The 17,289-nt window shown below is 36.4% G+C and overlaps 1 long non-coding RNA gene across 1 annotated transcript in view; it reads right to left on the bottom strand.

Moving 5' to 3' along the window:
* The window catches only part of LOC122216940, a 63,599-nt gene that overhangs the window by 44,928 nt on the left and 1,382 nt on the right, over positions 1-17,289 (bottom strand). Inside the window, exons 2-3 of the long non-coding RNA XR_006201198.1 lie at positions 15,553-15,613; positions 2,454-2,611 (exon numbers count right to left, since the gene is read on the bottom strand). This is a non-coding gene — a long non-coding RNA (uncharacterized LOC122216940). The remainder of the gene's footprint in view (positions 1-2,453; positions 2,612-15,552; positions 15,614-17,289) is intronic.

Here is a 17,289-nt window from a genome sequence, read left to right as displayed (position 1 = left end):
ACTGTTAAGAGAATGACACAAGAAACACACTGGGAGAAAATATTTGCAAAAGACATATCTGATGAAGAACTGTTACCCAAAAAATAAAAAGAACTCCTAAATTCAACAATAAGAATACAAACAACCTAATTTAAAAATGGGGGAAATTCCTGAACAAAAACTGCAACAAAGAAGATATACAGATGGCAAATAAACATATTAAAAGACGTTCCACATCAAATACCATCAGGGAAATTCAGATTCGAACAAAAGTGAAGGCACCTGGTAGGCTCAGTTGGTTAAGCCTCTGACTCTTGATTTCTGCTCAGGTCATGATCTCATGGTTCATGAGTTCAAGCCCCACACTGGGCTCTGCACTGACAGCGCAGAGTCTGCTTGGGATTCTCTCTCTCTCTCTCTCTCTCTGCCCCTCAAGATAAATAAATAAATACTAAAAAAAATATTTTTAAGTGAGATAGCACTACACACCTATTAGAATAGCCAAATTCCAGAATACTGACAACAACAAATGTTGGTGAGGATGTGGAGCTACAGGAACTCTCATTCATTGCTGGTGGGAATATAAAATAGTACAGCCACTTTGGAAGACAGTGTGGCAGTCTAAACACATTCTTACCATAAAATCCAGCAATTCATCCCTTAATATTTGCTTAAAGGAATTAAACACTTATGTTGACACAAAAACCTGCACATGGGTGTTTATAGCAGCTTTATTCATAATTGCCAAAATTTGGAAGCAGCCAAGATGTTCTTCAGTAGGTGAATGAATTAACTGTGGTACATCCAGACAATGGAATATTACTGAAAGCTAAAAAGATATGAGCTATCAAAACATGAAAAGACATGGAAGAAACCTAAATGCTTATTACTAAGTGATAGAAGCCAATCTGAAAGACTACATACTGCCTGACTACATGACATTCTGGAAAAGCAAAACTCTGGGGACAGGTAAAAGATCAATGATTGCCAGGTATTAGGGGAGAGGGAAGGATGAATAAACAGAACACAAAGAATTTTCAGAGCAGTTGAACTACTCTGTATGATACTATAATGGTAGTTACATGTAATTCTAAGTTTGTCCAAACCCATAGAATGCATAAGACTAAGAATGAACCCCATTTCAATTATGAACTCTGGGAAATAATTATGTGTCAATATGTCCATTAATTGTAGTAAATGTACCACTCTGGTAGGGGATGTTGATAATGGGGGAGGTTATACATGTGAGGGGGCAGGGGGTATATGGGAAATCTCTATACCTCCCACTCAATTTTTCTGTTAACCTACAAGTGCTTTAAAAAATAAATTTTTTAGAGGTGCCTGGGTGGCTCAGTCTGCTAAACATGAGTTCGAGCCCTGCATGGGCTCTGGGCTGACAGTTCAGAGCCTGGAGCCTCCTTCAGATTCTCTGTCTCTCTCTGCCCCTCCCCCTGCTTGTGCACTGTCTCTCTCTCCCTCTCTCTCAAATATAAAAAATAAAATTTTTAAAAATTACTGCAGTGAAAAATCACAATGCTTTATAATTGTTAGCACATGATTCAAATTATTATATACTTCAAATGTTTTTTCAAATTCAAATATTTTTATGTATACACATATTTATAATATATTTCATATATTTACATATATCTTCAAGTGTTTTATATATATATTTTATACCTTTACATATATATGTGTGTGTATCTACCTATCACACTATGGACTGAATTGTGTCCTCCCCCAAATTTGTATGTTGAAGTCCTAACCCAATGGGATGACATTCAGAGATGAGAACTTTGAAAGGCAGTCAGTGTAAAATGAGATCTTGAGAGTAATCTCTCATGATGGGAAGAGGAAGAGAGAGATTTCTCTCTCCACCATTTTAGGACACAGTGAGAAGGCAACCATCCACAAGCCAGGAAGAGAATTTTCACCAGAAACCAAAAAGTCTGGAACGTTGATCTTATACTTCCCAGCCTCCAGACCTGTGGTAAATAAATGTCTCAAATGTCTGTTATTTAATGCACTCAGTCTAAGGATTTTGTTATAGCAGTCTGAACAAACACTAAACACACACATGCACACACACACACACACACACATTTTGAAAAGATACACAAAAAAACTGTTAAGGGTGGCTATTTCTGAGGAGTGTTAATAGAAATTTTGGAGGGAGGAAGGAGATCTTTACTTTCCATTTTATGTCAATCTTGTGTAATATTGAAATTTTAATAAAGTGAGTATATTAATTTTTATTTTAAAACCCAAAGAAAATCAAATGTATTAACTAAGGGACAATGCCTATCTTCTTGAGTAGCTAAAGAATACAATGTGATATTAACACCTTAAAACTTTTGACATATATTCAAAAAGTATTTCTGGACTGAATAAAAATATATTGTTTTGAACAGAAATATGTTTTGATGTAGTGACTTATACCTATATAGCATTTCTGATGATTTTTTAATACATACCTTATGCATTGTATGCTGTATTCCTATTGGCAAAACACATCTCAGGAAACATCCTGTCACTCTCTCACTTAATGAAATCAGACTACCTTCGCAGAAGAATGCCACAGTAAGACCAATGAGCTCCAGGATACAGAAAGATAGTTAAAAGAAAGGCAGTCCTGTTGGAAGAAAATAATGTCGGTTCAAGTTATGCCATGAAAGAATTTTCTTATTGTATAATTTCACATATATGGCCACATATTACTCAATGCAAAAGTATTCTTTAACTAAAATAAGAAGAAAAAAGAAGAGAAAAAAAGGATGATTAGAATTTGCATATACATGAATATGTGAGCAAGAGTACATTATATAAAAACCAACAAGTCCTCAACAAATACATGTAACTGTAGATATTTCAAATTCAGAGGTACGTGGTCACTTAGCAAGTGAATCTGGCAAAGACTTCTGTCTGATTGCACACTCTATGATGGACAAAGCTCAAAGGCACAAAGATCGTCAACTTGAGTCATAGTCAAGATGCCCTTCCAAGCTGTACAGGCTCTTTGTGGTTAAGTAATGATGACTTCTTGATAGGAATATGTTTGCCTCATTTTCCTCACAAAATACCTAATAACTTTTCTCAAAATAAGCCAATTCTGTTTTCTAGTTTTGAAAATACAGGGAAAAAATTTGATACCAGTATAAACCTTGTTAAGCTTACAGAGTGCTTTCGTGCACACCTTCCCATTTGGTGACTACAACGACCTGAAGAAGTTTGTTATAGACCACAAAATCAGATCTAAAGGGAGTTAAATAATGCCATTTTTGCATGACAGGTGAAGAGCTGTGATATAAATGTCGGTATGTTGACTTCAGACCCAGCCTTTTAAAACTGTCATATTGGAAATTCCATAAGGGTTTTAGAAAACTAGAGAATAAAAATACTCCAGGAAGAGGAGTATTTCCTGGGTTTTTCACTGTTACATTCTTTAATTTCTGAACAGCTAGCCAACTGAAGCTGTAAAGAGCTTTATCTTATTCTATAAAAGCAGATTTTCATCTTTTTTTCCCCTACATACTGTATGCACTTGGTAATTAGAAACTTCATATTTGAGCCAATTAACTCAATAAAAACCATTTCAGCATTAGTTTAAAATTTAGAAACCACAGGATAGGGTACTAACATCATTTTGCATGTTTAAAGGTTCATAGAATTGACTTTAAATGGCCCAAATGAATCTCCTACCACATAGAGATCTAGGAAAGCTCATTAGAGCAGGCACGTATAACAACAGTTACTGAAGCAACATTTTTTAATAGCTGGAGCTTATATGATTACAAGTCACTTTCTTTTATTAAAATGACCAATTAGAAGGCAGTAGTCTATTTTATCAAGCTGGAAACATAGGCTGCATTTTTCCTTCTTAATGAAAAAGACAAGATGGTGCTTAAGTTTGAGCTTAATGGTCTGCAAATCCCCACCTTCATGTTGTAGCACTAAATTTTGGTCAAGAAAGGATACATGGATTTGTAAAAACTGGTTTCACTCCCTTCATGCAACCAGAAGTCCTGGGGAGCATGAGCAATAATAGAGGTTCTCCAAAAAAGACTGAATTATACTACATTTTCTCTTTAATTCTTACATTTCTGGTGAGAAATTGGAGATCAGAATGAAAACTAAAAGCTTAAGGTGAACTTTACAAGTCTACAATGGCAGTTGGGTTCTGACTTGATATGTCTCCAGAGGCAAGGGAAACAAAAGCAAAAATGAACTACTGGGACCTCATCAAAATAAAAGGCTTCTGCACAGTGAAGGAAACAATCAGCAAAACTAAAAGGCAACCGACAGGATGACATATCAGATAAAGGGTTAGTATCCAAAATCTATAAATAACTTCTCAAACTAACACCCCAAAAATAAATAATCCAGTGAAGAAATGGGCAAAAGACATGAATAGACATTTCTCCAAAGAAGACATCCAGATGGCCAACTGACACATGAAAAAATGCTCAACATCACTCATCATCAGGGAAATACAAATCAAAACCACAATGAGGTACCACCTCAAACCTGTCAGAACGCTAACATTAACACCTCCGGCAACAACAGATGTTGGTGAGGATACAGAGAAAGGGGATCTCTTTTGCATTGTTGGTGGGAATGCAAGCTGGTGCAGCCACTCTGGAGAACAGTATGGAGAACTACCCTACAACCCAGCAATTGCACTACTAGGTATTTATCCAAGGGATACAGGTGTGCTGTTTCAAAGGGACACATGCACCCCAATGTTTATAGCAGCACCATCAACAATAGCCAAAGCATGGAAAGAGCCCAAATGTCCATCAATGGATGAATGGATAAAGAAGAGGTGGTATATATATATACAATGGAGTATTCCTTGGCAATCAAAAAGAATGAAATCTTGCTATTTCCAACTACGTGGATGGAACTGGAGGGTATTATGCTAAGTGAAATTAGTCAGTCAAAGAAAGACAAATATCATATGACTGCACTCATATGAGGACTTTAAGAGACAAAACAGATGAACATAAGGGAAGGGAAACAAAAATAATGTAAAAATAGGGAGGGGGACAAAACAGAAGAGACTCATAAATATGGAGAACAAACAGAAGGTTACTGGAGGGGTTGTCAGAGGGGGGATGGTCTAAATGGTTAAGGGGCATTAAGGAATCTACTCCTGAAATCATTGTTGCACTATATGCTAACTAATCTGGATGTAAAATTAAAAACAATTAAATTAATAAAAAAAAATCTACTTCTTGTTTTCTCGCTCTTTTTTCCCCTTTCCTCATTTGTTTTATTTCTTAAATTCCACAGATGAGTGACTATTTATAATTTTTAAAGGACAAGCAGGTAATAAAGGTACAAAAAATTTATGCACAAGTGTTCAAAGTGGGGGTCAAAATTATAATCAAGTTAAATCTTTATAGAATTTACTTCCTCTTTAGAGTGGCAGAGCATCATAGCAAGACTAACACAGCTCTGATTATAGCTCCTCACTTTCTACCCTGGTAACTCAGGCAAGTTGGGAGATGGAAATATGAATGCTTCTAATGCATAAAGTTATTGTGAGAAATAGGCTAATACATTTAAAGCACTTAGAACAATGGATCATTATTCAGGAAAATAAACTGAACAACCTAGATATAGGAAAAGGCCCAATTATTGATACATACTGGTTTTTCAAAAATAGGATTAATTATCCATAACTAATAGAAACTAGAAATTTTATAATGTATTTGTTTAAAGCTTCTCTGGTATCAATTGTCTAAAAGTACCTGGGCAATATGATTTGGTGGGAATAGCACCCATCTTCTTTTAGTACATATTTGTATACTTTAATACACATGGAGATTATTTTGTAATGCAGAAGGAGGTAGTAGCTTGGTTAGGTCAAGTTTCCCTAGGGAGGAAAGTGAAAAGGAAATTAAGTAAATTTATTATATCTCTTACCCTTTAGGCTCCCTTAGGCCAGTTCGAATCACATTGATTAAAGAAGTAAAGGCTAGAAGCTGATGAAACTATTTTTCATAAAATACTTGATGAGATTCTGTGTGAAGAATGAATGCCAGAAATTGACCTATTTTAAGAGAGATTTGGGGAAACACTTCAAACACTTCCCTATAGAAACTAATCCTGCACTATTACTCTAAGAATCATGAGATGATGCTCTTGGCAAGGACTGTGATATTTTCACCATGAGTGCCATCAGCTGTATCAGCAGAGTGGCTTCATAGAGTGACTTTATACACAGTGGATGTCAAAAATGGTGGATGCTATATGATGAACTGCAGGTGATTCATTGGCATTAAGATTGGTTTATAGGCATTATGAGACATGCCTTGGGGGTTCCCACAAATAGCTAAGATATGCTTTGAGACACTGCTTGAACATGAAGCTATTGTCAAGAATCATCAGAATTGGGGTATAAAAAAATGTGATTTCACTTGTGCCCCAAAGCTAGTATTTCCTGGAGAACTTTAGAATTACATATGGTTACACACAATTGATCCAGGCATCTTGTTTAGAGAACATAACCATATATTGTCAGCCAAATCATAAATCAATAGTTTTAGTGTTTTAGAATTTAAGAAATATAATTAGTACCTAAAGAAAATTTACCAATAAAATAATACAATTAATTAAAATTTTTAACTAATGGAATCATTTTAATGTTTATTTATTCTTGAGAGAGAGAGATACAGAGCATGAGTGGAGGAGGGCAGAGAGAGAGGGAGACACAGAATCCAAAGCAGGCTCCAAGGCTCCGAGCTGTCAGCACAGAGCCCAACGCGGGGGGGGGGGGGGGGGGGCTCGAACCCACGAACTGCAAGATCATTACCTGAGCCGAAGTTGGACACCCAAACGACTGAGCCACCCAAGCGCCCCAACTAATGAAATTTTTTAATGTTTATTTGTTTTTGAGAGAGAGAGAGAGAGAGAGAGAGAGAGAGAGACAGAGTGTGAGTGGGGGAGGGGCAGAGAGAGAGAGAGAGAGGGAGACACAGAATCTGAAACAGGCTCCAGGCTTTGAGCTGTCAGCACAGAGCCTGTCGCGGGGCTCAAACTTGGGAACGGTGAGATCATGACCTAGGCCGAAGTTGGATGCTTAACCAACTGAGCCACCCAGATGCCCCTAACTAATGGAATTTTTTAAATATATGCTTACAAATATGAAACAGGAAAAAATAACATTTTCTTCAATTCATCAGTTAATAACAAATACTATGATGCTAAAACAGAAAATTACAGTTACTTAATGAGGCAAATAATTGCCAATTATAATCTTCCTAACCATCCACTTAAGGTATGAGAGTCAAGAATCAATATACTTGAAAAATATATTAAAATTGATTTTACCTTTAAGGGACATTGCCTTATAGTACAGCCTTACCTCATGTCCTAGATATAAAATTACATCACAAGAAAATCTCCTCCCACATCCCATCAAAACCTCAGGCCCAGAATTTCTGCTTTCATTCATTAAGGAATGGAAGGGACTAGACATTCCCTCTCACCTAAAAGACTTAGACAAAATATATGAAACAACAAGCAGCATTGAGAGAGAAGAAAGACACAAAGTGAAAGCTGAAAATGCCCCAGCTTACTGCCAGGAGAGAGTTTTCAAGTTGCAGTATAGAGAGGGGGAACCCAAACAGAACTCAGTGGTTTTCTTGAGTTGAGAAGACAAAGTTCAGGGTTCAGAAAGGCAGTAGCTAAAACTGTTAAGGCAGAGAACTGAAGAGGAGAGCGTTGCACGGAGGGGCGGGAGGAGGAAGAGGGTTGTGGGGATATGCATGGGGTCCTCTTTGTGTCTTTACTTGATCACTGATCAGTGCATGCCATTAGAGAAACTCTGTCTCTGGGGAAAGAACCACTCAAAAGGAGTAGAAATCCATAGAGCTTAAAAAGGACCAAGAATAGTTCATGTTCTAACCAGACAGAATGGAGAGACTTTCTAACACGAGGCATCACGAAGAGTCTTTATAAGGATATTGTGCCATAGTGCTGATATGAAATTAGCCCAGATTAAAAGCTGTCCTGGACCATCTAACAAAACTTCTAAATAAGACTTAGAAGGATCAAATTATTTCCGAGTAACTTAATTCCACCCCAGAATAAAGGCAAAAAAATATTTAAAGAAACCAAAACAATATCTCTGGCATGTAATAGGTAAAATTTGCAATGTCTAGTTTAGAATTCGATCAGAAAATAACAGGTATGCAAAGAAGCAGGAAAACACAATGTGCAATGAGTAAATAACTATAGGGGATGCAAAAATGATACAGATGATAAACTGAATTAATAAACAAGAATGCTGAAACAGCTATTATAAATATGCTCCATATATTCAAGAAGGTAGAGAAAAGTATGAGCATAATAAGAAACATGGAAGACAAGTAAAGAATCCAGATCAAACTTCCGGAAATGAAAAAGAAATACATGGAAAAAATACACTGAATGAAATTAACAGTAGATTAAACACTGCATAAGAAAATATTAATGATTATAAAGACATTGTAGTAGAAGCTATCTAAAATGAAAGAAATAAGACTAAGAAAAAAAACTGTGACATGAGCTATGGAATGAGAAAAAATGAGCCTGACCCATGGAAGTCAGGAGGGGAGCAGAATGAAAATTGAAGATTTTACTTATTTGGGTCGTTTCCTTTTTCTCTTTGATAGATCTGCCTAGGAGTTTATCAATTTTGTTAATTCTTTCAAAAAACAAGCTCCTGGTTTTTTTTTTTTTTAATCTTTTCTACTGTTTTTCTGACTTCAATACCATTGATTTCTGCTCTTTATTTCCCTTCTGCTGGTTTTGGGACTTATTTGCTGGTTTTTTTCCAGCTCCTTTAGTTGTAAGGTTAGATGGTGTATTTGAGACATTTCTTCCTTCTTTAGGAAGGCCTGGATTGCTATATACTTACTTCCCTCTTATGACTGTCTTTGCCTCATTCCAAAAGTTTAAGACTGTCATGTTTTTATTTTCATTGGCTTCCATGTACTTTTCAATTTTGTCTTTAATTTATTGGCTAACCCATTTATTCTTTAGAAGGAAGTTTTTTAATTTCCAAGTATTTGTGGTCTTTCCAAAATTTTTCCTGTGTTTGACCTCACATTTTGTAGTGTTATGGTCTGAACATATGCAGGGTATGATCTAGATCTTTTTGTACTTGCTGAGGACTGATCTGTGACCTCGTGTGTGATCTATTCTAGAGAATGTTCCATGTGCACTTGAGAAGAATGTGTATTTTTCTGCTTTAAGATGAAATGTTCTGAATATATCTGTTAAGTCCCTCTGGTCCAGTGTGTCATTCAAAGCCATTGTTTCCTTGTTGATTTTCTGCTTAGATGAACTGTCCATTGCCTAGCCAGATTTATCAAAAAGAAAAAGGAAAGGACCCAAATAAGTAAAATCACGAATGAAAGAGGAGAGATCACAACCAACATAGCAGAAACACAAAATAATACTAAGAGAATATTATGAGCAATTAGATGCCAACAAATTGGGCAATCTGGAAAAAATGAACAAATTCCTACAAACATACAAACTACCAAAACTGAAACAGGAAGAAATAGAAGATTTGAACAGACCCATAACCAGTAAAGAAATTGAATCAGTAATAAAAAAATCTCCCAACAAACAAAAGTCCAGGGTCAGGTGGCTTCCCAAGGGAATTCTACCAAACATTTAAAGAAAAGTCAATACTAAAAGGAGGAGGAGGAGGAGGAGCATCAATACTATTCTTTTGAAGCTGTTCCAAAAAATAGAAATGGAAAGAAAACTTCTAAACTCATTGTATGAGGCCAGCATTACCTTGATTCTAAAACCAAAGACCCCACTAAAAAGGAGAACTATAGACCAATTTCCCTGATGAACTTGGATGCAAAAATTATCAAAAAGATACTAGCAAAATGGATCCGGCAATGCCTTAAAAAAAAAGTATTCAAATGATCAAGTTGGACTTATTCCTGGGCTGCTGGGCTGGTTCAATATTCACAAATCAATCAACATGATACATCACATTAATAAAAGAAAGGACAAGAACCACATGATCCTCTCAATAGTTGACAAAATACAGCACACTTTCTTGATAAAAACTTTCAAGAAAGTAGGGGTAGAAAGAACATACCTCAAGATTAGAAAGGCCATATATGAAAGAGCCACAGCTAATATCATCATCCCTGGGGGAAAAACTGAGAACTTTACCCCTGAGGTCAGGAACACGACAAGACGTCCACTCTCACCACTGCTGTTCAGCCTAGTGTTGGAAGTCCTAGCTTCAGCAATCAGACAACACAAAGAAATAAAAAGCATCCAGATAGGCAAGAAAGAAGTCAAATTTTCACTCTTCATAGATGATATGATTCTCTACATGAAAACCTGAAAGACTCCACCAAAAAACTTGCTAGAATTGATCCATGAATTCAGCAAAGTCGTAGGATATAAAACCAATGTACAGAAGTTGGTTGCATTTCTATACACCAATAATGAAGCAGCAGAAAGAGAAAATAAGAAATCAATCCCATCTACAATTGCACCAAAAACCATAAAATACCTAGGAATTAACCTAACCAAAGAGGTGAAAAATACATACACTTAAAACTATAGAAAGCTTATGAAAGAAGTTGAAGAAGACACAAGTTGAAAAACATTCCATGCTCATGGACTGGAAGAACAAATATTGTTAAAATGTTGACACTACTGAAAACAATCTACACCTTCAATGCAATCCCTACCGAAATAAAATCAGCATTATTCACAGGGCTATACCAAGTAATTCTAAAATTTGCATAGAACTAGAAAAGACCCCAAATAGAGTAATGTTGAACGTTGTAATGTTGAAAAAGAAATAATGTTGAAATGTTGAAAAAGAAGACCAAAGCTGAAGCATCACTATTCTGGACTTCAAGACATTATGGTACTGGCACAAAAACCAACACATAAATCAATGGAACAGAATAGAAAACCCAGAAATGGACCCACAAGTGTATGGCCAACTAATCTTTGACAAAATAGGGAAGAATATCCAGTGGAAAAAAAGACTGTCTCTTCAGCAAATGGTGTTGGAAAACTGGACAACGACACGCAGAACAATGAACCTGGACCACTTTCTTACACCATACACCAAAATAAACTCAAAATTGATGAAGAACTACTTGTGAGACAGGATACCATCAAAATCCTAGAGGAGAGAACAGGCAACAACCTCTTTGACCTTGGCTGCAGCAACTTCTTACTAAACATGTCTCCAGAGGCAAGGGAAACAAAAGCAAAATAAACTATTGGGACCTCATCAAGATAAAAGGCTTCTGTGCAGTGAAGGAAACAATCAATAAAACTAAAAGGATACCAATGGAATGGGAAAAGATATTGTAAATGACATATCAGATAAAGAGCATCCACGATCTATAAAGAACTTACCAAACTCAACATCCAAAACAACAAATAATCCAGTGAAGAAATGGGCAAAAGACATGATTAGACACTTTTCCAAAGAAGACATCTAGATGGCTAACAGATATGTGAAAACATGCTCAATGTCACTCATCATCAGTGGAATACAAATCAAAACCATGATGAGATACCACCTCACACCTATCAGAATGGCTAAAATTAACAACTCAGGAAATAATAGATGCTGGCGAGGATGCAAAGAAAGGGAAACACTTTCACACTGCTAATGGGAATACAAACTGGTGCAGCCTCTCTGAAGAAAACAGTATGGAGATTCCTCAAAAAATTAAAAATATAATTACCCTACAACCCAGCAATTGTACTACTAGGTATTTATCCAAAGGATACAAAAATTCTGATTTGAAGGGGCACATGCACACCAATGTCTATAGTAGCACTATCAACAATAGCCAAACTATGGGAAGAGCTTAAATGCCCATCAACTGATGAATGGATGAAGAAGATGTGGTGTGTACAGACACACACACACACACACACACACACACACACAAAAAAAAAAAAAAAAAATAGAATATTACTCGGTGATCAAAAAGAATGAAATCCTGCTATTTGCAACAACATGGATGGAACTAGAACGTATTATGCTAAGCAAAAGAAGTCAGTCAGAGAAAGACAAATATCATATGATTTCATTCATATGTGGAATTTAAGAAACAAAACAGGTGAACATAGGGAAGGGAAGGAAAAGTAAGATAAAAAGAGAGAAGAAGGCAAACCTTAAGAGACTGTTAAATATAGAGACCAAACAGGGTTGTTGGAGGGGTGTTGGGCAGGGGGATGAGATAAATGGGTGATGGGCATTAAGCAAGGCACTTGTTTGGATGAGCATTGGGTGTTATATATATGTTAACTAACTTGGATTTAAATATTTTTTTAAAAAAAAGTTGGAAGAAATAATGGCTGATATCTTCCCAAATTTGGTGAAAATTTTAAGCCCTCAGACCCAGAATCTCAACAAACCTCAGGAACAAGGTATATGAAAAATGTTTCATCAAGACACATCATAAACAAATTTTTAAAAATCAGTGATGAAGAAAAGTAATCTTAAAAGTACCCTCTCTGCCCCCACAAAACTATAGACAAAAATCATCTCACACTTCTTAAATGGCTATGATCCTAAAGAGAAAAGATAACAAGTGCTGGCAAGAATGTCAAGAAAAGGGAACTTCTGTACATTGTTGGTGGGAATGTAAATTGGTGCAGCCACTCTGGAAAATAGTATAAAGGTCTTCAAAAGATTAAAAATAGAACTACCATTTGATTCAGCAATCCCACTTCTGGGTATATATTTAAAAGAAATGAAAACAGTATCTTAAAATATCTGCACTTTCATGTCCACTGTAGCATTATTTACAGTAGCCAAGATATGAAAAAAACCCCAAATGTCTGTCAACAGAGGAATAAATAAAGAAAATGTCCATATACATATATGTATATGTATGTATATAAATTTGTATGTATACACGCACACCCACCCCCACTCACACACTTGGGATGTTATTCAGCCATGAGAAAAAAAGGAAATCCTGCCATTTGTGACAACATAAACCTGAAGGAAATAAGCCAGACAAAGAAATGCTTTATGATCTTTCTTATATGAGGAATCTATAAAAAAAAAAAAAAAAGTCAAACTCATAGAAGCAGAGAGTTAAACAGTGGTTATCAGAAGCTGTTTATGGGGGTGGGGGGGTGATATTGTTCAAAGGGTACAAAGTTGCAGTTATGTAGGGTTAATAAGTCTAGAGATCTAATGTATACCATGGTGACCCTAGACAATCATGTTGTATGGAATACTGTAGATTTCAAATGCCCTTATCACACACACAAAACGGTACCTATGTGAGGAGATGATACATTCATTAGCTTGACTAATCATTTCATCATGTATATGTATATCAAATCATCATGTTACACACTTTAAACATAGACCTTAAAATAAACGAGCAATTCTAAAGAGAGCAAAGCAGATGTCAAAACACCTTTTATGATCTAGCCTAAAAAGTCACATATCATTATTTCTTACACATTCTATAGGTCAGTATTTATTCATTGTGGTACGGTACTAAACAAAGGGACTGAATACCAGAAGGCAGGAACATTGAGCACCATCCTGGAGGTTGGCTATCACACCTTGCCTTTTCTAGAACTGGAATATGATTAAATCAAGTTTTACATACCTGCTTATCATGTTCCTTTTTTAACAAAACTTTTCTATTAATTTTCCACTCATAATTGAACCTATAATAAACTTATTTAAACTATCAGGCATATTGGTTCTATTATTTTCATCATACCCTTCAACTTCATTCTTGATCCTAAACCTCCTCAGCCCTTGTCAGTCTACTTGTCATGTAAGTTATAACAACACAAATATAGTGTATCTAGAAACAATACTCTCCTAGCTTCTGTTCTCTAAATGGAGACTAAAACTCAAATGAAATATTCATAAAAATAGCATGTCAGAATAGAGGCAGAATATGTCAAATTTTCCTATATATGATTTTTTTTTTAAATCTGGCAGGGTCCCTGGCTTTCCATAAGCATCATTCTTGGCCAATTCTTATTTATTTATCTAGTGGTATTACAAATTCTTAGCAAATTCAGATGACAAAACATATGCCTCTAAAATAGGAATTATCAATTAGTGTTTTTTCCCCAAGATCTAAGAGGTCAATTTTAATAGCAAGTCATCCTTCTATTGACCAAAATACAAATGAAAGTATCAATAACTAGAGAAGTTCTCACAACACAAGCCAATTCTTAAATTAATGGGCTGGATAATTCATTCTGTTTAGTAGACTTCCTGACTGTAGTGATCTAAATTCATTACTTCTATCTTTTGACATTGACAAATCAGTTAAATGTATTTTGTAATCTCTGCAAAAAAAAAAAAAAACCAAAAAAAAAAACAACTCTTATACTCCTTTAAAATTTGTTCAATGAAGAAAATAATGGCCAATTTTTTTTTCTTTTACTTCCCACCAACTAACCTTAATATATCTTCACATATCCCATGAATTGAAATAAAGTTAAAATAGCTATTTTTGCAAAACTCATTCTATGGAATGCTTTTACCAGGGGTTGAAGCAAAGAGACTTTTAAAGTTTAGGGATTTTTTAAGAAGAGTTTTCTCACTCTAGATATGTTACTATAACTACCGCTCGTCAGCCAAATCCAGCCCACCTCTTGATTTTGTGGATAAAGTTGTACTGGAACACAGTCCCGCTCATTCATTTACCTACTGCACGTGGCTACTTTTGCACTATAACAGCAGAGTCTAGTGGTTGTGACAGAGACCACATAGCCTGGAAAACCTAAAATATTTCCTATCTTGCCCTTTATAGTGAAAGTTTGTAACTCTGACACATCACAAAGTAAACAGGGAGAACTGTTATCTAGCTGAGGTAAGATACAGGTACCCAATTTTAAGATCTGGGTGTATTCTCATTGCATTGTACCAAGTGACAGTAGTGAGAGGAAAATGTCCCACCAAAACTTACTCATTACATTTTTTTTCTAGATTTAAAAACCACAGCAGTGTTGCCAACAAAAATATTTGTAGGTTTGTAAACCACTGGTTCCTTGATAATACACTACTACAGTCATCATGCATCTAACTGCAATTAGAATCATATCTAGTAAGTATGGACTCATGGTTACTATGCATGCAAGCCACTCAAAATGGCAATTTGTAGTCAGACAGCAGCTAAGATTTTCAGCTTGACCTGAGGATGCCAAGGCCAAATTGTGGTTCCCAACAAGTAGTTCCTATAAGAACTTCTCTTTACTGGGAAAGCTAAGGGTAAGTTCAATATCATTTCTCGCTAACCAACTTTTATGTGCCTCGGTCTATCTGACAAGGCAAGTGTGAATTCAAGTTCTATCATATCATGTATTTGTGCTTTCAGGGAAAATACAGGCTAGAACCCTTGACATTAGCGCTTACCCACTGAGCTCCAAATGACCATGGGCTGTTACAGAATTTTGGTGTGCACCTGTAAACTCTTTTAAGATATTTAAAATCCACTGGCAACAGCATTGCTATTGAAACAATTCACTGAAAAGACGCTGAAATCCAGCCAAATGCATTTCTTGTTTCTTTTTAAATATGCTAACCTTAGTAAAAGATGTTTAACTTGCTGCTCACTCTTCTTGGGGTTTCTGTACAGTGTAGTACCTATGGGAATATAAAAGGTGATCAAACTATGGAAATTAGTAACCAACCACATCCAACTGGAGAAAGCAGAGCCACAACTTGGGCTCTGAAAGGGCGGGCCTACACCCGCCGACTCCATCTTGCTCTGTGTTCTCCACCTTGAGTGACTATGTCCCTGACATGACCCCTTTTCTGGGAAAATCGCAGAAACCTCAGACCGTGCCTCCTCCCCTTGAGTAACCTCCCGCTCACCCATTCAAACTTACTGATCAAAACATGCCCAGCGACCTGCCTAACAGGACTCCAACCCTTCCCCAGCCAATCGGCCGAGGCCACAGCCATTACCTCACCAACTGCCCCTAGACCCCTATAAAACCTTTATGCTTTTGAAACTCGCTCTCTCTCCCTGGTATCTCACCGCTGCGTCCGTGCAGGTAGGGGATTGAGCTCAAGCTAGCTCGAATAAAGTCTCTTTTGCTTTTGCATCCGACTCGGCTCCCTAGTGGTCTTTGGGGATCACGAATTCTGGGCATAACAGGCTCTACTTAAGCTCCTCATTTCCCTAATAAAACTTTTTAAACCCCTTTCTGTTGTATTTTTTTAATGGAGATACTGACAGCTTGTGTACTGTTTGGCACTTCTAGTGGAAGCAGGAAAATTGTATAAAGAATGAAAATGTTTTCCTTTATTTAAAAGTAGCAGGTGTCGGGGCGCCTGGGTGGCGCAGTCGGTTAAGCATCCGACTTCAGCCAGGTCACGATCTCGCGGTCTGTGAGTTCGAGCCCCGCATCAGGCTCTGGGCTGATGGCTCCGAGCCTGGAGCCTGTTTCCGATTCTGTGTCTCCCTCTCTCTCTGCCCCTCCCCCGTTCATGCTCTGTCTCTCTCTGTCCCAAAAATAAATTAAAAAAAAAAAATGTTGAAAAAAAAATTTAAAAAAAATAAAAATAAAAGTAGCAGGTGTTAACCTAAGTTTCCAAAATAATTTGGAAACTGTGTCCTATGGAAGTCCATAAATAGTTCTGAAAATCACAGTGTAGTACTTTTGTATTTCCTTCCCACAATTAAAACAAATTCTGATGCCTCAACAGTGTACTGTGAGATCGCTGAACTAAGAACCAGGAAATCTTCGCTTTCGTCTCAGCTCCAATGCTGTCTTCACAACCTGAGGCAAATACCTTTATCTGAGTCTCAGATCTATCATTTGTTCATTGCTAAAGTACATTTCAGAGCAATGTTTTGTCTGCATTTGTATTTGTACAAAGTGAGTGCGGGATTTGAAAAAAATCTGGTGCCATCTCTGTTCATCTTCCAGAGAGCAAAACAAGGTAGAAACAATGGGTCTGTAATCATCTCACTCCACAGGTTAGTGATAAGCCATATGAAATGATCTGGTCAATGCAAAAGATTAGGAGATTCTCTAATCAGGTATTTGAAACTTCACCATTTTAATTGTCAAATTCTATTGAAAATATTTTGGGGAACAACTTCACAGGCAGAGAGTACATGGAGAAGGTCATAAAGCATATAATTACTAACTTTTAGAATAGGCTGGTTAGAATGTTGGTTGATGAAATCTTATTTCTAAGTTCTATAACCACTAAATATGCAGTTCATGTTTATGACTTGATATGTGATCCAAGGTAATTAAATTATTTCCAAATAAGCCCATGATTATTTCAATTTCCAACAGTTTTTA

The sequence above is a fragment of the Panthera leo genome, chromosome B1 (assembly GCF_018350215.1).
Source record: "Panthera leo isolate Ple1 chromosome B1, P.leo_Ple1_pat1.1, whole genome shotgun sequence".
NCBI classification, from domain to species: Eukaryota; Metazoa; Chordata; class Mammalia; order Carnivora; family Felidae; genus Panthera; species Panthera leo.
This window is presented reverse-complemented; position numbering and strand designations above follow the sequence as displayed.